Source organism: Ptychodera flava (assembly GCF_041260155.1).
Source record: "Ptychodera flava strain L36383 chromosome 3 unlocalized genomic scaffold, AS_Pfla_20210202 Scaffold_25__1_contigs__length_14229661_pilon, whole genome shotgun sequence".
NCBI classification, from domain to species: Eukaryota; Metazoa; Hemichordata; class Enteropneusta; family Ptychoderidae; genus Ptychodera; species Ptychodera flava.
Window position 1 is genome coordinate 1,984,883 of NW_027248279.1, and position 23,753 is coordinate 2,008,635.

The following is a 23,753-nucleotide window of genomic DNA, read 5'->3' on the forward strand; positions in this document are numbered from 1 at the left end:
AGCCATCCATATAGAGAACAAGCGCATCGCATCGAAACTAGACATCGACGACAGGATAGACATAACAGCCAACAAAGACGCATTTATTACGCTAAAAGACCACAAACCGAACTTTGCAAACAAACCGACCTGCAGATTGATCAACCCCACCAAATCCGAAATAGGCAAAATCAGCAAAGAGATCCTCGACCGAATAAACATGAAAATCACTGCAGCAACCAAAATAAAACCAATGGAAAAACACCTCAGCTGTATTTGAATGGTTCAAGCTTATCAAAAACAAGGAAAAATACAACTTCATCTGCTTCGACATCGAAGAATTCTATCCATCCATCAGCAAAGACCTCCTTAACAAAGCGCTTGACTTCGCCTCTACCTACGACAAGATCACCACCGATGAACGAAACATCATCATCCACGCCAAAAACGCCCTCCTGATACATAAACAACAATCATGGCAGAAGAAAAACACTAAAGCATTTGACGTAACTATGGGCAGTTTTGACGGTGCAGAAACATGCGAATTGGTAGGCAGCTTCCTTCTTTCCCAGCTACAGACTAAATTCGGCAACAACATAGGACTTTACAGAGACGACGGACTAGCCATTTCAGACGCCAACCCGAGAAAAACAGAAAACATCAAAAAAGAAATCTGCCGCATCTTCAAAAACAACGGGCTGAAAATCACAATCGAAGCTAACAAACAGTTATCAACTTCCTCGATGTCACATTCAACTTCGCCGCAAATACATATCAACCCTACACGAAGCCTAATACCACACTCCAGTACGTTCACCGTGAAAGCAACCACCCTATTAGCACTATAAGGAACATACCAGCCGGAATCAACAACCGCCTCTCCACCCTATCACCCGCCCAAGCCTCCTTCAACCAATCTCCCCCCGCCATATCAAAAAGCACTTGACGAGAGTGGATACCAATACACTCTACGATACGAACCGACAACCACAAACAAAAGAAGAAACAGGGAAAGAAACAACATCATCTGGTACAACCCACCATTCAGCAAAAATGTAAGCACCAACATCGGACAGAGATTCCTTTCCTTAGTAGACAAATGTTTACCGGTAAATCACAAGCTCAGAAAAATATTCAACAGAAACACCATAAAGATCAGCTACAGCACCATGAACAACACGAAACAGATCATCGACAGCCACAACAAACGCATTTTGAGGCCACAAAGCAACAACAATACCACTGAGACCAATAACAGCAAGACATGCAACTGCCGGCAAAAAGACACATGCCCACTCGACGGTAACTGCCTTCAAGCCTCCATCGTCTACCAAGCCACAGTCACACGTTCAGACAACAACACCTCCGAAACGTACGTTGGGCTTACAGAGAACAACTTCAAGACAAGATACAGAAACCACATCACATCATTCCGACATGTACGCTCCAGAAACTCCACCGAACTCAGTAAACACATTTGGACGCTAAAGGACAACAATATCACGCACACTATCTCATGGAAGGTCCTAGCCAAAGCCAAGCCATATGACAGTACTAACAAGCGGTGCAACCTTTGTTTAACAGAAAAATTTATTATCATCCGCCATCCAGAATGTTCCACACTCAATAAAAGAAATGAACTTGTGTCATTATGCCGTCACAGAAGCAAGACATTGTTATGCAATAACTAGTAACTCCCGGTATATCAATCGAAGTAAATCAGTCCTCTCCGTAAACATGAATATCATAGCAGCAGCAATATATTGTTATACAACAACTGTCAATCTCAACCAAAATTCCACCACCTCTGTAACCAGCGATGTTAGCCCATGTAGATTCACTCCAGTCTAGTCTCCTGATGAGTGAGTCTCGTGACTCAAGAAACAACGTTGTAGAGATGAAATTGTAAAATCAATACTCCAGCATCCCTTATATATCTCGCTCTACATTTGTATTGAGCACTTTGTAACGGACAAATCGAACCGCATACTTTGCGTGTGTATATATATATATTATATCCAAACGTATTTATTATACCTCAAACACAACGTTTCGCTCTAAATTTAGAGCTTCTTCGGTGTTTCCTACAATAAAAAGTACGAACATGAAAATAACAATGGTTGAATTGCGTAGGAAAACGAGCAACGTAGAGTTATAAGTCTGTGAAAATCTGGAAATGTACATGAATGACAGGAGAGAGACTAAAAAATACAATGGTTGAATTGTATAGGAAAACGAGCAATGTGTATATATATTATATATAACACGCCACATGCTCATTCCGTGTCACGATTCGCCAGAATACGTCACGTGACGAGAAAATACATACGTCTAGACCCCACCTGATTGACAAAAGTGACGTCAGAGGGTATTTTTTAAAAAGCTATTTTTCTAGGGAATAGTTCTGACCAAATTTGGAAAAGTGCCCGTCATATGACCGTAATGTCGTCTGCAGCTTTGCAACAATGGCGGGTGCCTAGAACGCCATGTGCGTCAGGGATAGGTGACCACTCATTATCTCAAACAGATTTTCCAACATTGTCCAACATTCCAACAGCGTAGGAACTTGGACAGCTCATCGACGGAAAATATTAAAGTGCAACTGAGGATGTCGCTGGGTATGCTTAGAACATTTTTTATATAAAAGTGGTACCATGTACAACTGAAACCGCTTTGAAAACATCGCCCAGGAAACTTGTCACAATGGATTGTGGCGGTACAAAATATCAAAACACATTAAAAACTGTATAAGAATACAACATGAGCATGGGGTATATTATAAAACACCTATAGCCTGGTCTTTATTCGGGCTATAGTGCGCGTCTATTACCCCTCGTGGCCGTGGGTAACCAGAAACACATCTCTATACCCCAGGGCCTACGGCCTCGGGGAATAGCGATGTGTTTCTGGTAACACACGGCCCTTCGGGATAATAGACGGGCGTATAGCCCTCATAACCAGGCAACAGGTTATATATATATATATATATATATATATATATATATATATATATATATATATATATATATATATATATATATATATATATATATATATATATATATATATGATTGGGACGTACCATTCTATTTATAGGTGGTGTTAAAATTCGATAAACAATATTTGTTTTGGTGGCGACATTTTGAAACCAACTCAGAGCGTTTGTTTAACAGTGCAGATTTGTCAGCATTGATAATGTGCAGCTTTTCTGATATACAAAGACCTACATCGTTTGCTTATTCTAGAGTAGTTCGATGCTTGTCAATAATTGACCACAAAGACTTGGTTTTTACTTTTTAAGCTCCATACAATATTTGACAACTCCATATTGTTTTTGTATCTTTCATTACGGACCGATTGCATGTGGTTAGTGTAGCGCGTCTTGAAGGTGTTATCAGTGAGGACGATGTAAACCTTCTCTGCGTTGCCCTCCATTGATACTTTGGCCTTGTACATAACGCCTTTGACTTGGCAGTTACCCTTCAAGGGGCATGCCGACTTGACCCGCATTTACAATCAGCTGGTTGATTTCCGGTGACTACCCTTTTATTATGCGATTTGTTTATTTATTTATTTATTTATTTATTTATTTATTTATTTATTTATTTATTCATTCTGACATCCAACAGGCATAGCCCAATAACTGGATGCAAACAGAGAAAAACTAAAACATGAAAAAGACAAATTACAACATGCAGAAACTAATTAAAAAAGGCACTAAACAAGTAACTACAGAGACTGACAAACATCAAAAACTCTCGGTAGTAAAATGACTATCAGCAAGAGATAATAAAACAGATGACACTTGTGTTTTAAAAGCACTAAGACTGGTAAACAAATCAATATCAAAACGATAGACACTATTTAAAAGTGACATTGCCCGAGACGAAAAACAAAATTTAGACAGGTTAACGCGGTGATTTGGAATCCGGAAAAGGTCAGAAGACCTGAGACGCCTTGGGGGCACAAAGAAAGTGAAGGAGCTATTAATATCTGGACAATCGGTAATGAAATTGACACACTTGTGAATAAAATAAAGATCTAAAACTTGACGACGAATAAAAAGAGGCGAAAGTTTAAAATAAGAACATAATGTAAAATAATTATCAACATTGTACTCCATACCCTCCTTAAAGCAAGGAAATTTAATAAATTTCTTCTGAACTCGTTCAATTTTGTCAATGTACGACTTCTGGTGTGGAGACCATACTACTGAACAATACTCAAGGATACTCCTAACAAGTGCAATGTAAATACTTTGATGGCAGTGGTATTAGTGAAGTCGCAGCAAGTCCGTTTAATAAAACCGACCAATTGATGTGCTCTTTTGATTGTGCAATTGATGTGATGTACAAAGCTTAGATTTTTGAAGAAATAAACACCAAGATCCTTGATGACATCAACACGTGTGATTGATTGCTTATAAAGCTTATAATTGGAATGAACTGGAATACGCTTGTTGGAGAATGAAATAACAAAACATTTTTTAAGATTTAGTTTAACTTTCCATGCTTTGCACCAATTACCAACAAGAGAGATATCTGATTACAATAGTCTGCAATCTGATTCAGTTTTGATGATCCGAGAAAATTTCGAATCATCGGCATACAGAAACATGGTCGAATGATGGATAGACATGGGCAGGTCATTGATATATAAAATAAATAAAAGCGGACCCAGTAGTGAGCCTTGAGGAACACCAGAGGGAACACACATCTCCGCAGACTCGTGCCCACCGATGACAACCCTTTGTCTCCTACCCTCTAGGTACGAATAAAACCAAGAGAGTAGGTTTCCATGTATGCCGTAATAATTTAATTTCAGAACCAAAAGCTGATGATTAACTGAATCGAAAGCTTTTGAAAAATCGGTGTAAATGGTATCTACTTGAAGACCAGTGGAAACAGCCTCAGTAATAAACTTGTTGTATGACAGAAGATTAGTGGCTGTTGATCTGCGCGGAAGAAACCCATGCTGAGAATCGTGAATTGTACTTTTAACGTGATTGTAAATATACGTATGAACTAAACCCTCAAAAATCTTGCTAAAAAGTTGCAAAAGAGATATAGGTCTATAGTTTGTGACATCGTTTCTAGCACAAGACTTAAAAATCGGAACAACATTCGCGATTTTAAAGGCAGACGGAAAATAGCCAGCACTGAGAGACTTATTAAAAATAATGCAGAGCGGGACACTTAACTCATCTGTGCACTGTAATAAAATTGTGGGCGGAATTTTGTCTGGGCCGCATGCCTTACTACAATCGACTGTCTTCAGAGCCCTAGAAACTTCGTCAACTGTAAAGTGCAAATTACTAAAAGTGTCATTTTTGAAAACCTGACAGGATGGGACATCGGTAAGATCAGAATCTGCACAATATGTGCTCAAAAAATAACAACGCAATATATCCGTGATATCATCGATGGTCGAACCTTGAGAATCGTTGTAGCTTAAAGTTGAGGGAAAGAAGAACATTTATGCCATATTCTTCATAAAGCTATAACTCAACTCACTTTAATTGTGTTTCTGCTGAAGATCTTGTTAAGTTTAGACCCCTTTGGAAAGTGTTTATCAACAAGAAGAAATTTCTTGCCGATATTAGTTTCCACGTTCCTGCTGAAAGGGGAGTTGAACCACGTGATGTGACGTTTCCTGTTAATATCAGCAAAATCGAGCACGGTGATTTCCCACGAGGACATGTGTGTGTGTGTGTGTGTGTGTGTGTGTGTGTGTGTGTGTGTGTGTGTGTGTGTGTGTGTGTGTGTGTAAGTAATATGTGTGTGCGCTCGTGTACCAAATGCAACATGTCAAGATCAACTAATTAATCAATCAATCAACAAGGGAGAAGGAATGACAGGAATTTAACATCACGTGGTTCAACCACTTTTGTTGTAAACACTTAGAAAGAAACATCAGCAACAGATATGTCTTCAATTTTTTATGAACCTTTTACAAATTGATCTAAAATTAACAAGGTCTTTAAGTTGAACCCAAAAGTATACCTATCTTTATAAACACTACTTGAACGCGCTCGGGTAGAAATGAAAGTATGTTGTTTACATCAAGCCTGAAATCGGAAATTTGATGAAAAAATAAAGGTGATGACAACTACCAACAATCGACTTTTGACGGCCATCTACCTTAAGGAGCAAAGTGCCGAAAACATGAGTGAAGAAAACAGTATATTGTCGATGCTGTAGGCAGATGATTAGTGGCACAATGACATGTAAATATGATTTTTTTCAAAATTTGGGACAAAATGTAACATTTCTACCTAAACGTACAGCGAGCTGTAGTTGAAGGTTGCAAGGTCACAAAACTAGGAAGTGCAGGCATGAAATAAAATTTACTGGTACGAAAAAAATAATGTATATAAAATAGAAATAGTTACATGTAGGAAATAAAAAAAGCAGCCAATGCTACCTCATCAAGGCCCCTTGTCTTTCTTTAATAGGCCTATACCCAATAAAATGAATAGCGTCGAAGCATACTCGGATTGCGAGTGTCAGGTAAAGATTACCGTCTAAAGTTGTGTCGTTGATTTACTGCTCTTTTTACAGGCTACAGCCGGACGTTGATCAGAAACAAATTAGAACTTCCGGGAGTGCCCAAACCATTTTACTTGCATTGTGAGGTTGATTTCACGCAAAGCAGATAAATTCTCAGAGAATATCAGCAATGATTTTTTTATTCGTGCATACCAGAAAATCATTATCCTTGTGAAAGCAACGACCGATCAATGGCTGGCTAAACTGACAAAACGACGTGACGATCGTTACGGTCTGCATTTGTTGATTCACATTAGGATTTGCTTTTAATTCATTTGAGTTGGTTCTATTTTTGGTGTCGTGAGATTATTAATGCAGAGAATTGCAACTTAAGATGCACAAATAGTCGGCGATAAAAAAACTAGCAAGATAAAGCCAATTATCTAAATTGATTACAGGTAACGGAGCGAAAAAAATCTCTAAAATAGTAATATGTGCACTTGTAGTAAGCATTGTTGCGATTGCATAACTCCACCATTTTTACTCTCTCGGAACACCTGGAACATGTGGTCGACGACGGCCCATAACCTTTTCCAGGCTACAGCGCGAGTGCTATTTATGACAAATTTCTGTACTCTATGTAAGACAAGAACACTAAAAAGAATGCTTAAAATACCATTGTCAGTACTGAAGTAACGAAAGGCGACAATTCTTCAAGTGGTGCAAAAGCTAAGAAAATACATTTTACGACAAACCAACTTATCTTGAATTTCTCGACTGCTTAAGTTTTATACTGTTAAGAGTTATTCGTCTCATCTCCAGGAAGGAAAGCTAGCTAATGAAGCCCTTTCACATGAAAGTCCTTAATGAACTTGACAATTACTGCTCACAAAGAACAAATCGTGAGGCAGGAAGTTAAACATTTGAGTCTAGTTAAGAACAGGCGAATGCCCGACGAGACGACATCACGCAGGTCTCTTTGATCATTTGGTAGACTGTTATACACTGGTGCCGACACTAAGATCTTATCTGTGAACTCTTGTAATCAGATTACTGTTTATGCAAAAAAAAACAACAAAAAAACAAAACAAAAAAAACCCCTCAATCTTGCACGAGGGAAAAATTAGAGAAATGGGAGTGCACTATCCCATGCAATTACATACCTTTGACAAAGATGCTACTGCGCCTTGCACATTACTCAAATCAGAGACGTAACACAAGTAGTCGTTCTTGTCTCCCATTGCGATATCTTCAATCTGTAGATCAGCCTGGCAACCAATGAAAAAACGGTCTATATATGGTTGATAGACAGTCACTGTATCACCACTTTTCGTTAAAATTACTTTTCTTTTGCCGAGTTCCGTACCATCGTACCATGACAGTACTGCATACTCACAATTCGTGTAGGAACAGTTTAGTATAGATGTGTAACCGACGTAACCTTCTACCTCTGGGTTTGCCACCACCAGATCACACGCTCTGGAAATGCCGGAAACTGTTAAAATTAAAGAGAATGACATGGTAATAATAAATTAACCAAATAAGACAAAACGTAGCATGGCAGTGTTCAGTCCGGGTCATTTTCAAAATTGGCGACACTATACCATGATATTTTTTCCTATCATTAGCCAATCATCGGCAAGCGCGCTGTCAGTAAAAATTGTATTTCCTGGCAACCTCTATATGCGTCCTTGCTTACGTACGCCATACTGTGTCGAACTCTCGCGCCGTATGTCGAATAGTTGTGTGGCCAATGTGTCAAAACACATTTTCAAAATCGCGTACCATTTTTAGTCTGGCTTAGACAACCAAACCCCGTATATCGCTGTGATTCCTGGACTCTGGCCTGAAGTCCTGCGAAATATACATCGCGTACCTACACAGATCGTTCGGAAAACCCCATGTGTATCAGAGATGGCAGCGATCACAAATTCTACAGTATGTCGAACAGTTGTGTGGCAAATGTGTCAACACATTTTCAAATCGCCTACCATTTTTAGTCAGCGTTGGACAACTACAAAACAGGTATCATTTTAAAGCTCTGACATCGCCCATCCTTCTCGCAAACGCCATACGCGTACCTACACAAATAACCTTTATAACAGTCTTTCTAATAGATATGACGAACATCTACAAATGATTATCGGTACTTGGGCGAAATCGATAAACTGGGGGTAGAAATGAATCGTAAATATTTCGAACATTTCTTCACTCAACGGACTCGTTGTTGGACATGACCTTCGGTAGAACACGTGGATTATGTTGACAGTCGAAATTCGTCAAAATTCACAAGACAGGGGCTTTATAAGAGGCCTAAAACATGTTAATGGTTCTTGGTTTACGTAATTATTATACTTTTATTTTAAATTAATATTTACAATGTCAGGTCATTAATTGACTGTTGAACGATGATCAAATTATGTCATGATTTGCTAAACTGAGGAACACCTTAGAACAGTGTTTGTTTTACACACTTTGTTGCATTACGACGGGAGTTTAATGTTGTAGTTAAGATTTCATATTGATTGTATCATATGTGCAAGTGATGTTATTTTGCACCACTCGATGTGTGATAATTGTTGTTTGCCTTAATTTATTTGTGTTTGTGAGAGTATTCTACACTGTAAACTAGCGGACGCTAGACGCGTCTTTACGCGTTCAAAATCTAGATGTTGGTGTTCATATTTGAACGGCTAGTGTTCATATTATTAACAATGATATTCTAAACCTGAACACGACGTGTTAATAACAATCTCCTTCAAGTGTTCAAATACTAAGCATTACAGAAATTTTACAATACTGTGAAACAGTTAACAATCTTAAGATTTTTTTTACTTTACTTTGGCTATATTAATTTACTAATGCCTCGCTGTCCGACAAACATACACGGATTCGGAAGTAACGAATTCCCACTATGGGAAAAATATTTCTGGTCTACAATTGATGAAAGCAAGGTTTGGTTTTCTAAAAAAGGAAGTATACAAAATAATTTTAAACATTTATTATGCGTTGAAAATTTGAAAACTTGAAAAGAAAATCAGAAAATCACCATGACTGATTTAATTTTAACATTGGCGTGCAAGAGGCGTTCTAATTCCAAACACTTGGTGTTCAATTTCTGTGCCTTTTCTTGTCCCATGATGCATCAAAATCGAAGTTTCGACGTTTTTCTTTAAAGCACGCTGAAGTCTTCATCTTGAGGAAGTAAGACAAGAAAGGGTAAGTTTTATCTAAAAAATAGTAAAAGGTGTTTAATTTAAAATTTTAAGCATCTGTATTATTATCCATTGAAATTAATTACGTGAAGAAGAAACCTCTTTTCTTTCAGTAGCTGGTATACTAAACACTAGCTTTGAATACGTAGCGGCCATGGCATATCGATCGCACTGGTGTCAAAGGTCATCGCCATAGAACTGTGGCGATAATCCTTGACTCGAGTGCAATCGATACGCCATGCACAGTACCACTGCGTAATCAAAGCTAACACATGTCTTTGGTAGGCACAATCGCATGTAAAACATCAGTTAAACATCGCAGAAAATACACTGCATTGTTTCAGGATATGAGAGTTGGCTTTCTTTACTTTTAATCAGTTGATGACAAGAAGAAGCAAAATATTTGTAACAGTATTGAAAAAAGACAATGTATATTCAAGTTACCCATTTTCCTTAACCTAATCAGACAATCTCTCACTCATTTAAAGTCTCATTTCGCCATATTTCCTATTGTTGCATTATATTCAGGATGTGAAAAGTTGGATGTACCTGGTAATTGAAGATTTATTACAGAAACTGATGGTATAGAAATTGAAGAAGTTGTGTGGACAGGTATCTGTCTGGAAACAAGCTTGAGAACCTCAGTTCATCTCTAATGTAGATTAAAACTTTGAATGGTCAGTAACTGAATTTTGATAAGTTTATGTATTTTAGTTCTGAATTAATCTAAGCTTTGGTAGCACGCTATGGTCAGCTAAATGTTGCTGGAGAATAAGCTTTCACAGACTTGTAGTCTATCTAATCAGCTGCAAGGTTGGAATGAAAAATTAAAGCTGAAAGCGACAGAAAATTTGTACCTTAAAACTTACCCGCCTGATAGATTTGATATTTGCTACACACCTTCTTACGGATAATCTAAATTTGATATTTTCAAACTATGATGAAATCTTCATATTTTTGTAGATATTTTACAATTTTGTCTGACTATCCTTAAGTGAGCTGTAACAGATTCTCTACATAACACAGCGAGTTCTTTCGACCGTTAGGTCACTTGTTGTATTCCTTTATTTGTGAGGAAATGGCTAGTATTTAGTTTGTTGCCATTGGTTTCATATTCATATGTCATTCTCCTTTCACAATTTTATTAAGGACTGAAATTTCCAGTTTCAACAGCAAATGCTTGGTGATACACAAAACAAAACTAACGAAACAAAGTCAAAATTAGTTCATGTGTGGGTTTTTTTTTTAATTTTTGAGAAGTAGATTCTTGAAATGTCACTGACTTATTTCAGGGTTTATTTAAAGATATTACAAACAAACCAACCCTATTGTTTATGAAGGACTTTGTCGGACAAGGAAAAAGGACCAACTTTCCCCACTTTCTGCATGTTTTGCCCTACTGTGACACTTCGACATCTTGACATATTGTGTTTACTTGAGTGTGGAAAACTATGAACCATATGCATCAGAGAAGCCTTGACTAACTTTTTCAAAAATTTACAGGTGTCTATACAAGAGGAAATTCTTTAAGAAACCATCTTACAACAATTGAGTATGCATTTCATACAAATATGTATTTCAATTTATAAGTAAGCCAAATTTTTAGCTCATTCAAAAGATATTTCGTACGGTTTTAACAATTATGAACAAAAAGCGTAATCCACAATATTTCAGTAAAACCTGTTTTGTCATTACTTTGTTCATATTTTTTAAAATGATCTACAGTGTTTATGGGAATTTTTTTGTTTATGTCTTTGAGTGTTAACACCGTTTGGTATTTTCCTCTTATAAACTTTACAGTGGTGTGGTCATTAGGTGGTCATGATATTTGCCAATTTGACAGTAAATGATTGTATTTTACTGAAGAATTTTTGTGCATTGTAAGAATAAAATAATTTTACTGAATATCAGTGGTCTGTACTGTTATTTCAAGGCTTGAACACCGCCTGAACGGCCAAAATTAAAGGTGTTCAACAAGCGCGCATCATGTGTTCTAGCCTTTACAGACTTATCGTTGAACGGCCATGCGTTCAAAAAGTGTTACACCCCTTTGAACATGTAAATGCGTTCAATTTTTGAACACATTTCATGTGCAACGTATGTTCAGTCATGGAACACCATGGTGTTCATATAATGTCTGATGAACACGTAGTGTTCAAAATATGCACACGTGTGCTCAAAAATAGACGTTGGTTGAACACATAGTGTTAAATTTCTGAACGTGTAGAGGCGATCAAAAAGTGTTACAAAAAGGCCTTTAATTGGTGTTCTATCCTTTAACACTTAACTTTACCGTGTATGATTCGAAATTATATTGACCAATAGTAATCGTCCCTGTGAAAATCTGTGAAGAGAAAACAAAAACAAAACAAAAAACAAGAAAACGATGTAAGCCCCCCCCCCTAAAAAAACAAAACAAACAAACACAAATATTTGTTTCTGGTCATCGCGCGTAACCTCAAAGTGTGCGCGTCGATACTTTTTATGAATTTTCAAGGTATCTTTAAGCAGTTCTCATTCGCCGTATGGTGGCGTGCTCTGAGGTCAATGTTAACCACATTTTAGGCTTTTACCTGTTCCGAAACATGTACTTTTCCCAAAATCCATTGCACTGCATGAAGGTTTTATTGTATTTACCAAGCGGGGGAGTTTTGGTGGTTTCTCCCAAAGACATCCTGTAACGGAGGTGCATTTCAGAAGCAAGCATAGCTGACCTTCGTTTACAGAGCACGTAATCATAGCTTTTGTAGCCGCTATTCAAAGCATTAAAATGTTAATATCCATCCAAAGATCCCGAAGCCCTTTGGTCTCGTCGACGTTTCTGTGTCATCGACGCTGCATAAACTGTACTTGGATCGGGTCGTTGTATCTTGAATTCTGGACCAATTTGTTTTGAACGATGAACACCGTGAGTGAATGTTCAGTAGAAGCGAAAATTGCTAAGGATATATCAGGTCAGTCCTTGTTTGATCAAATGACAGAGCAAGCTGGAGACGTGTCAGATTTTGGAAAGTGTACATGACATTTGATCTGAGAGACAGTTTTGATAACACTGATGATGTAACCAAGACGCCAGTACAGAACGCAATTAAAGTGCCATGGGGTCAGCTCGAAAGTTTGGCCGTCGCTGAAGCAATTGGACAGACAAAATGCCAGATTTAAACTTCATAACGATATGATCAGTTGGCTAATAAAGAACAATCTCGGATGGATTGAAGCAGTAAAAGCCTCGGGGATAAGTTTCTTAAAGTAGCATGTGATACTTTGTGGTTAATTGACCCTAATCGTGTGAAACGTAGTCTGCAGCAGTTCATATATTCCTCTTTTTTGTATTACATGTTTCAAGGATACATTACAACATACCAGTCTTTCATAGACATGTGATGAAAAGCTTGGAAGGGGATGAACTCAGGAACCTGGCACTGCTGCTTTAAACATTCTTGAGCAGTTTGGGCTCAATACTTTAATGTGTGTATTTACAAATGTTGTTAATTGTGTTTGTTTCATGTGCATTGAGATAAGTAATGCATTTTTATTGACAAATAATATTGTGCATTATATTTTGATAGTCTATGAACAAATAATTCAGGCAAGGCCACACAAATCTATGGAGGTAGCCGTATTTTTAAAATGCAAATTTTTGCAAGAAAGGGCAGGACACACTAGAGTGTAAGTATATCAAGGAAAATTTGTTATTTTCTTTCTTGTGTTTAGACAGAATATTTCTCATATTTGTAGAATTGGGTAGGGTTCAATATTATTATTTTTTGGCAGTGACAATATGTGTACTAACAAGTATACATTGTGTTCGTTTCTTGTGCATTGTGATAGTAATGCGTTTTTGTTGACTGGATAACTTTCGTGCGTTATATTTTAATTGTCTATAAACAAATCCAGGCAAGACTACACAGTCAAGTATTCAGAAAAAGCATTATCTTAAACAAATTATTATGAATTTTGATTGACGCAAGAACGGGTAAGGCTGTACACAAGTCTGCACTGTGATGCATGTAAATTACTTCAGCGGAGAAAATTTATCGACAAATTTTGTCGATTTATTTTTCTTTGTCCCTAGAAACATAATATTTTTCAATTTATTTTAGAATTCGATAAATAGGGAGGAATGGCGAGCCCGTGGTTCAACCCTGAGTGCTTTTATTCCTGAAGGACAGGAAAACCACATCTTTGCCAGAGTTTGTTCGGGCTGACCTGCAGTGCAAATTCCTGTGGAAATACTAAACTATTCTTCAGCGACTTTTTCAACAATATGCTGCCACTGTACCAGCCCAGGTATAGTATCAGGGAAAAAAGCTGAAGAAATACATGTACTACCTGTTTTGAGACTCGTAAAAAAATCCTAAAAAGGAAAACAAGTACTTTTCGGGCAGTGGAAAACATTAACTGTTGAACTATTGTGTGTGACAACTAAATTTTTTCAAAAAGGACTACTTTTCAGAAATAGGAATACATTATCTGTTGAACAATTGTGCTAAGAATTTGAAAAATGTGAAAGAGGACTACTTTGTGGACAGTGAAAACATAAACTGTTGAACTAGTGTGCGAACTTTAAAGGTGTCAAATTACATAAAGCACCCCCGCCAAAAATGCAAAACAAAACAAAAACAAAACAAAAAGAATCGCGTCACAGCATTATTTTTGTCAAGTACCAATGAACAGAAACAATCTTTTTTTACTTTAGTAGAGTGCATTCAAAGTGTAAGTCAAAATAAAACATGTCCACGTCCAATAAGAACACATAAGACAAAGATGGTGTTGAAGAAATGTATACAGGCGTTCATTAAAGCTTGCTTTTCTATTCAATGCACATGTTTTATGCTGCAGCTTAACATTGTGCTCATAATATATGAAGTATTTCAGGTGATCAAGTTTTACATAAAAAATAAGACAGTAAATATAGAAGTGAGCTCATCATGATAAGTCACTTTCAAAATTGAACCTTGACTTGCAGTATCTACATATCAACTATGGACGGAAATAATCAGATTAAATTCAACTGATTCATGGTTTATCTATGGAAAAATTATGGAGTGTCATTAAATACGCAAATCACTTAATAACTAGAATATCACACATGCTCATATTAACTTTCAGGAGTAGTTGATCTAAAATATGCTCAATCTTTACAGGTCGGGTAAAATCAATAGACAAACATGGATATACAGACTTAGTACAACCTACTATGATTTTTAAAGCACTGAATATGATGATGCTCTCTCAATAATAAAATATTTCAATTTGCATGTTAAAGGTTTAAAATTAGGCAATAAAAAGTCAATTTAGCGCAATATTTAATGAAAATGACAAAAAGATTCTAAATTTATGTAATTCATCAACAGCGTAAAATAATTGTAAGCTTATACAATCAATGTTATCTAAAGACATAAGGTACATGGTAATGCATCTCGTAACATTTGTAAATATTAGACAACTTACAAAAAATCAATTCGTCATTTTAAATAGCACACTTGCTCCATATGCAAATGCATCTATGCAACAATAAAAATAATCATATTTTGATGCACAACATTTAATGCAGCTTGATAGATACTGTATGTGAAGCAACAGCATGATCATGTTGCAAAGACATTTTTTTACTTGTCTACAATATTAACTTTTCTGTGTGTCTGTTTATTTATTCTCCAGATGGAAAAAATCAGATATCATGTTTACTACTGTCATCAGTGTGCTATCTTTGGAAGATACTATTTCGGTATGATTTAAATCTGTCTCAAAAGTCGGAACAAAGGAGAATTATATAGTTACTTTAATAGTAATGTGAGGGTCATATTTTAGGTTTAGTGAAGATGATTTGCATGAATATCATATCAGCTAATTTGATAGATATGTTTCTTGATTAGAAACGGAAGTATCTTGATTACCTCAACATCAGTGTATTTGTTTTTTGTTTGCATCACTGTTGTCGTTTAATATCATAAATTGCACAACATTAGAAAGACAAAATACTTGTCAACCAATTAATTATGCACATTTAATTTTTGTTTAAGGTGGCGGTAAATGCTTGAGCGTCAGTTATAAACTTCAATAAAACTATTAAAATATTAAAGTAGTCAACATTCTATGTGGAATAAAAAAACTAGATATTTTGGGTCAACGGCATTGCAGAGTTATAGCCTGTTGAGACTTCTGAAAAAATGACCAAATAAGAGGAAGTTGGGGAGTCCTTTATGTATTTACTATGGTAGAGGTCCCCTAGCTTTTAAAAAATGTTTGAAAAGGGAAAGTCATTTTTTGCTGTTTTTCAGGAAGTTTGACAAGGCAGTGCTTGCATTCAGAATGCGTGACTGCTATTGTAAATGCATTTTTAGATTCTTTGAGTGTCAAAGAGGTGTCAAAAGTGAGATTAACCAAAAAGACTGCTCTGTGACTTCAAAAGAGGGGTGCAAATATGGCTTGTTTTCAACATTTTTGACGGAATAAGTTTTCCTACATAATTTTATGCCAATTAATCCAACCTTTGAAATGAGATATGGACATGGAATTTTTACAGCCTATTAACAAGGTTACAGACAAGATGACTATGGCACAATTTTCCTGTATTTGAAGAACTTTTTGAAAAATCACATTTTGAAATTTGAAAGAATTTTTTAATAATTTTTTTATATGTAAACCCATGTAAAATCATAAAAACAAATTTTATTTACAAAGTCTGCCGTACACACCTTACAATGAATAGTGTCAACATATTTATAACTAATTGGTAGTATTAAGTACTATCCAATTATTATATGTAAAACAATGTAAAAAAAATAAATTTTAATATTTACTGGTGTCATATTTTAAAACCATGGCTGCAAATATACAATTTTTATATTCTTTAAAAAAGTGTTAAGTAAGGGAGTTATCCTGAAAATTTGAACTAAATATCTCGATTCTTACACTTGAAACTTGACATTAACTCTGAGAAAGGAATTCATGCAAAAATAGCCTTTACCGCTACCTTAATGTTCTGTAGCCCACTCATAATCTAGTGCAGCTTCCCTTGCTGTGTGAAAGGAGTAAAAAATAAGTCATAATATTACTTCAAAAATAAATTACTTTTTATTTGTACAACTCACATCCTCCAAAATCAAATCAGATCTAGTTTTAATCCAAAAAATTATGTGTACGTAATTACGTGACATTTCATGTAGAAGTTTGTGAGATATGACGACACAAATCCATAACATACACACGCACATACAAACATATTAACGTTACACACACAGACTAACACGCGCCGACCGATGACGTAGGCCGACTTAGGTGGGCTATGCCCACCGCGTGGGCCAGAAAACTGTGCGATCCATCTTTCCACACCTGATTATCTTGACGCACGCAGAACGGTAGATATCAATGGGATTTTCACAGTAGATCTTGTCCAAGTGCATGCTGCAATATGTGGTGCTGTCACTTAGCGTATTCCCTTACACCTCATAGATGTAGTTGTCAAACTGTTTTAATGTTATCAATTTACTCGCAACACACGCAGCCAAAAAGAGTTTTATCTTGCAGTGTTGTTTTTCTACCTTGATTGAGATTTAATACACCCGACCTGTCGTAAATGTTATTGTAGCTTGGGGGAAACAGATTTCATATATGCGGTCAGAAATGGGTTCAGATAATATCGATACATCAAAAATTTTGCTAATTGTGTGGGTCAATGTGAATCATATATACACACCAGTAACACACTTCAAACATGGTTTCACAGTCTTTAAATTATGCCAAGTTATACAGATGCTGAATGTTACATTATTTGGAAACGTGTGTACACCATTACTAATAATATAAAGTTAAGGGCATTCCAATGGAAACTTCTAAATCGTTTACTTCCGTGTAACAAATATTTGTACTTTTGGAAGCTGAAAGATTCCATGTACTGTCCAGCTTGTCTTCAAGTAGATTCCTTGGAGCATAGATTTCTAGATTGTAAAATCGCTGAAAGGTGCTGGACAAAGGTCAACAACATTATCTGTAATATTACAGGAGAAACCCTACGAGTGACGCCTCTTAATATAATTTTTGCTGATTCTTTTGAAAACATCAATTCAAAAGACTATAACTCTGTCCTGCAACTTTTGATTTTACTGGGTAAATGGAGTATCCATAAATATTGGATATTTCAGACAAACACACCAATCGAAGTTATATTAAAGAAAGAATTTACCTTAAGATACAACTTAGAGAAGAAAATATATTATAGAGCAAATGTTATGGAAATATTCAAGAAAGTTTATAATTTGATTGAAAGTTTATATTTTCTTCTAATTTTTCTCGTAATGATTCCTTTTATTCTGTATTCTTTCGTATATATAACATAAGGCATTTAATAAAATATAAAAAAATGTGAATCATATATCTGCTTTAAAGATTTATTTTTGAGTTTCTAGTGTTACTAGTCTTCCCTGTGTATACAGTATGTATTTTCATTGCTATTTACAACGAATGCGCAGGTGTACCTGCCCCCTCCAGAAAATACCAACCCCCCCCCCCATATATGGTGACAGTGTTGCTTGCCTGTCTCAAAATTAGCATCCTCGCTGCACCTGTACAACTGTACCAAGAGAATGCCACGTCAAAGCAGTTTCAATACGAACAACGCACTAGAGAAAAGTGCCCGATATATCCCTTGTACAGTTGACTGCAGAACTGTCAAATCACAAGTACGACACATCACTGGAAAAACAAAGTTGAAATTGATTATCAGGTCGTTTATCCCCTCCTGAAATTACTTTCCAGGACACAGAAAACCGAGAGGACTGACTGGTACCACAAGAAGAAAACGAAAGATAGATAAAGGAATTAAAATAAGTGTAAAGAGGACGATTGGAACTAATTTGGGATAATTGGATTTTCTTTTATTTTTCGAATTTCTCAAAAGTGTTAGGCGCCGTAGAGCTGAATGTTGAAATATTGCAAACTATTACTAAAAAGAAGTGTGTTACTGTACAAAGGAAAGCAGATGACGTTATATTTGTAAATTAAATTGGCATTACTTCACCATCCTATTATCCCAAATTAGTCCCAATCGTATTAAAGGGACACGTAGAGTAATAGGTAATAGGAAAGTCGTGGACGATTTTTCTAACGGCATGTTTAGAAAGAAAATGTGCTTTTTCTGCGAATAATAAAGCTACAAATTGCCACCAAAATCGTTTGTATGCAGAAAATGTCCAGTTATGAAGTTGAAGAAACAGAACTCATTATAACTGAAGCTATTGTTCTCCTTTGCCAATTGAAACGACAAGCGTTCACAGCTTCATTAGCCAGTCAAAAACGTTTCTCAAATAAATGAAACATTATCCTCTGAAAGATAACATTAGTGAAAGCAAAGGTTGTCATCACTCGCTTAGGTTTAAATGTTTCATCAAATCGTTTTTCATAAGCAATGCAAAGTAGAATTGAAACCAGTAAAATGGTCAACTAATTAAAGCTTATTCTGAGATATCATTTATTACTTGCTCGCAGATACTAGTGAGAAATAATACTCGAAAAAGGTAAAACACCTGCATATTAAATTTAACTCATCCTCACACTGTCTCTGACTTTTAGCCCCAACCCATCTCAACGAAAATTATGAAAACCTTGGAGTCCGAAGTCGATATAACGATTGCACTTTGCCAAACAATAAACTATCTTATCAGGTGCTACACGCATACAGGCATTTGAAAGGCCTATATTCAAGTTCTCGTATACTTCTGAACCATAATTTAATGATACTACTCACACGGTTCTTATGACCTAATCGTTGTACTGTTGAAGTTATTAGAGTTCGTTTGCTAAACATTGTCGATGTGGTGCTTATTCCGAAAAAAATGTGGCAAGTTATAATTTGCATCGATGGTGGTTCAGTATGGTCCTACTTAAATTTGTAAATCACGTATGTCCCATTGACCTCGTGATATATTACCTTGGATGGAAATGATTATTGGACCAGTTTAATGTCATGTTGATTACACGATGCACAAAGGGCCGACAATTTGTCTGTGTATACCACAACTTATATTCGGATAATAATGACCTACCTCGTGAATGTTTGAAGTCTTGTTTTGAAGACTGTAAGCCCTTATGGTAACGAACACGGTTTAAAATAACCAGGGGCTGACACTTTAACAATACACTTTGGATTGATTTAGAAATGTCTCGATTGTCTATTCGATGATCAAACACTAGAATAATGTGAAACAACGGTTAATTTCATGATACCAGAAATAAAGCGCAATTAGCACCCTAACATTCAAATTAGGGTACGATTCGTACCATTACTAGTCCCTTACCAAAGACTTCATAAAGAGTGAGCACTGACTCGTATGCCAGATAAGGATAAGTTTATAACTGTGTAATCCTTACCTGTTAACAGAGCGAGCACGCCAACTTGAACCAATAAAGTTGGCCTTATGATTTGCGTAAGTTTCATGGCATCGAGCACTGCACAACACTACTGCAAACTCAACGGTGAATCGTGTGTTATTCACTGTTTGCACAACCACGGATGAAGTGTCTAGTTAATAGGAAAGAATCAACAAAGAATATTAACTGATCATGAGAGTTTAAATATTGACTAGAGTGTTACATAGACATTCTTTCTTGGATACTGCAGTATGTATAATGTGCGAGAGAGAACAAACAACTCTACGTACAAGCAGAATGAAAACATGCGTCATTTATGTCACTATACCTTTTATTTATTGTCCATTTGTTATGACTAACTCAGATAATAACCTGAAATATTCAAACCACTGTGAATACACACTTTGATTTTCGATAAAAACAGTTTCACGACGGATTCATTCAAAGCGCTTATATGATATTTATTTCCGGGACTCGTCGAAGTCAAAAGCTCTGACCGACTACGCTAGGAATGACGGGTATACCAAACAAACGAAAATCAGCTTTGCAAAACAGCGCCATCTTGCGACGGAAATGTACCATTTAAAACATGCAGAGACCTGGATGCTACTTGTGATGTTCTCTTTAGATACTGGTTTACAAGAATTGCCCTAAATAAATTTGCAATATGCATGTCTTGACTAATTAAAGTGGAAATGGAAATTATCATTATCATAGTAAAAATTTTAGATATTTGTCTACAGAGAAACTAGCAAGGTGCAAATGTTGTCATTGTCATCATAAATACACATGATGTAGGTTCAAGGATTAAAAAGAAATACATTTAGAAAAAAATATTTTTCCTATTTCACTCTGTTAAAAAATTGTAAAGTATGCACAAGCCCTACTACAACTTCCAGTTCTAATATATTGAGTTTTAATAATTACTCCTGGAGCATTAATATCCCTTTTCTGTGTAAAGTTACGAAATGTTACTTCACGAATTGAAGGAATAACTGTTTGTTTAAATAATATACTTAATGCCAAAAAAAGAAATTGCTTTATGGTGTATTTATGAAAAGTGCAAGGAAAAAACTGCTGAATCGACATTTTTCATGACTTCTTTCAAAAGAAAAAGATACAATCATGTTCTTTTATTGTTGAATCTAGTACATCATTACTTTTGGATTTTGGAAAATAAATTACTTTCGATTTTTAGTTTTCTTGCAAAGAAGTAAATATAATTAAAAATTCTTCACGCAAAATAATGGAATTGTCAGGTTTGTTTGTCTTGACAGCAATATTCGCCAACATGTCTAATTCTCTATTTACCTCATAAAAATACCTTTATTTGACATTATATTATTCCTCATCGTTATTAAAAAAATTTTGTACAGAAATTATATTTCATCTGGATAATTACAATACTTCACATTTGTGTTTTATCTGCATTATAAGGAAATTTCATTAGACGAGAAAAGAAATTAACAACCATATTTGAGGAACGCTAATATCATCATAATAATAAATATGTGTATGATACGGTATCATTTTTCATCCCAGTCGATAAGATCTTTGCATCTGAGAAGTAACTAAATTATATCTTATGTTTGAAGTGGTACTATAATACTTCATACAGTATTAGGGATTTATCTCTGCCTGCCTTAAAGGAAAACTAAGTGATGGCCCTAATACAACTTTTACATGACCCATTGTGTGACTAAATAATTTAATTTGCATTTCATGGAAAAAAATTGAAGACCATCACTCGAAGAAAATACAGAGAATATAAACCTGTTATGTGCCAACAACGTGTTTCCTAATGATATGTATGTTGGTTACCTTATGCCAGCAGAGAAGAGGACATAATAATAAGAGAGTCGCTTTGTGTCACTAAAAGAAGGGGGGGGGGGGGGGGGGTTAGCGCAGGTGAAAATAAACAAAAGGGGTTGGTTAGATAGTTGTAAGGATCCAGTATTAAGTGAAATTATTTCAGATATTTGTGGTGATTTGGTAATAGGGAAGATCCAGAAAAAAATACTGGGTGAGAAAATAAAGCTGAGGTTATCACCATTCACTTTGGGAAAATATGAGTGTATCATATGCAAAACCTTTCAGTAGCTTTATGAATGTCAGAAAAAAGAGATATAAAAAGATAATTAGAAAAAAGAGCTGTGCTTGTTGAAAAAAGTGGAGTACTTGCTCAGTGGGAAAAACCAAGATGGGGATCCTACCACTCAAAATTTGTCGAATGAGGTGACAAAGTGAAAAAAGGTAAGGGGGTCTTGATATCCCTTTTTTCCGTGAGCATTTCGCAAGCTGCTAAAGAGAGAGGGTTAATCCTTTAGCTCTCATTACTAAATTAAACAACTAAAAACGAAAGGGGTGGTGATCCGCAGATCCATCTCATTATTAGCTCACGTGTGTAAAACACGTGGGCTAATGTCATAGCGATGTCTGTCTGTCTGTCCTGTGTGTGTGTGTGTGTGTGTGTGTGTGTGTGTGTGTGTGTTAGTGTTTGTGTGTGTGTGTGTTTGTGTGTCTGTCTGTCTGTTTACACGATAACTCAAAACGTCTGAACGGATCCAAGTCAGATATGGTACACAGGTACCATATGCTACTTGCAAGAACTGATTAGATTTTGGTTAGTGTGACTTGCATATTAATGAAGTTATGCAATATCGTTTTTTCCGTACAATGGTTTCCCTATGGAGACGGTAATGACAGTGTAGACATATATCAAGAAATACTGCACAAAATTTCATGAAACTTTTCACAGATGACAATCTAAGAACATTATGATGATACTGTGAGTGTCATGTCAATTATCTTCTCATTTGCATATTTAATGAACTTTTGTTATTAGTGTCATAACTCTGAAATTCCTGCACCAAACTTGATGATACTTGCAACAAATATTGATCTGATATATATCTAATTATACTTAGAAGCATCAGGCAGTGTCAAGTTAATAAATAGCTCATTTGCATATTTTATGAAGGTTTGTAATTAGTCATATAACTCCGATATAACTTCACCAAATGTGATGAAATCTGCTGCAGATACTGATCCGACTGATATCTAACTGTAGTGTAAAGCATTTAGTAGTGTGAAATTAATTAAGGGTTCATTTGCATATTTAATGAACTTTGTAATTAGGTATATAACTCTGAAATTACGGCACCCAAGTCAGTGAAATTGGGTACAGATATTGTTTTGATAAATATCTAATTGTACTGAGAAGCATTTGGCAGTGTCAAGTTAACAAATAGGTCATTTGCATATTTTATGAAGTTTTGTAATTAGTGATATAACTCCAAAATAACTGCACCAAATGTGATGAAATCTGCTGCAGATACTGATCCGACAGATATCTAATTGTGGTGTAGAGCATTTAGTTGTGTAAAGTTAATTAAGGGTTCATTTGCATATTTAATGAACTTTGTAATTAGTGATATTGTGATGTTGATCTGATAAATATCCAATTGTACTGAGAAGCATTGAGCAGTGTCAAGTTAATAATTAGCTCATTTGCATATTTCATGAAGTCTTATAATTAGTCATATAACTCTGAAATAACTGCATCAAATGTGATGAAAACTGCTGCACATACTGATACGACAGATATATAACTGTATTGTAAAGCATTTAGTAGTGTAAAGTTAATGAAGGGTTCATTTGCATATTTAATAAACTTTGTAATTAGGTATATAACTCTGAA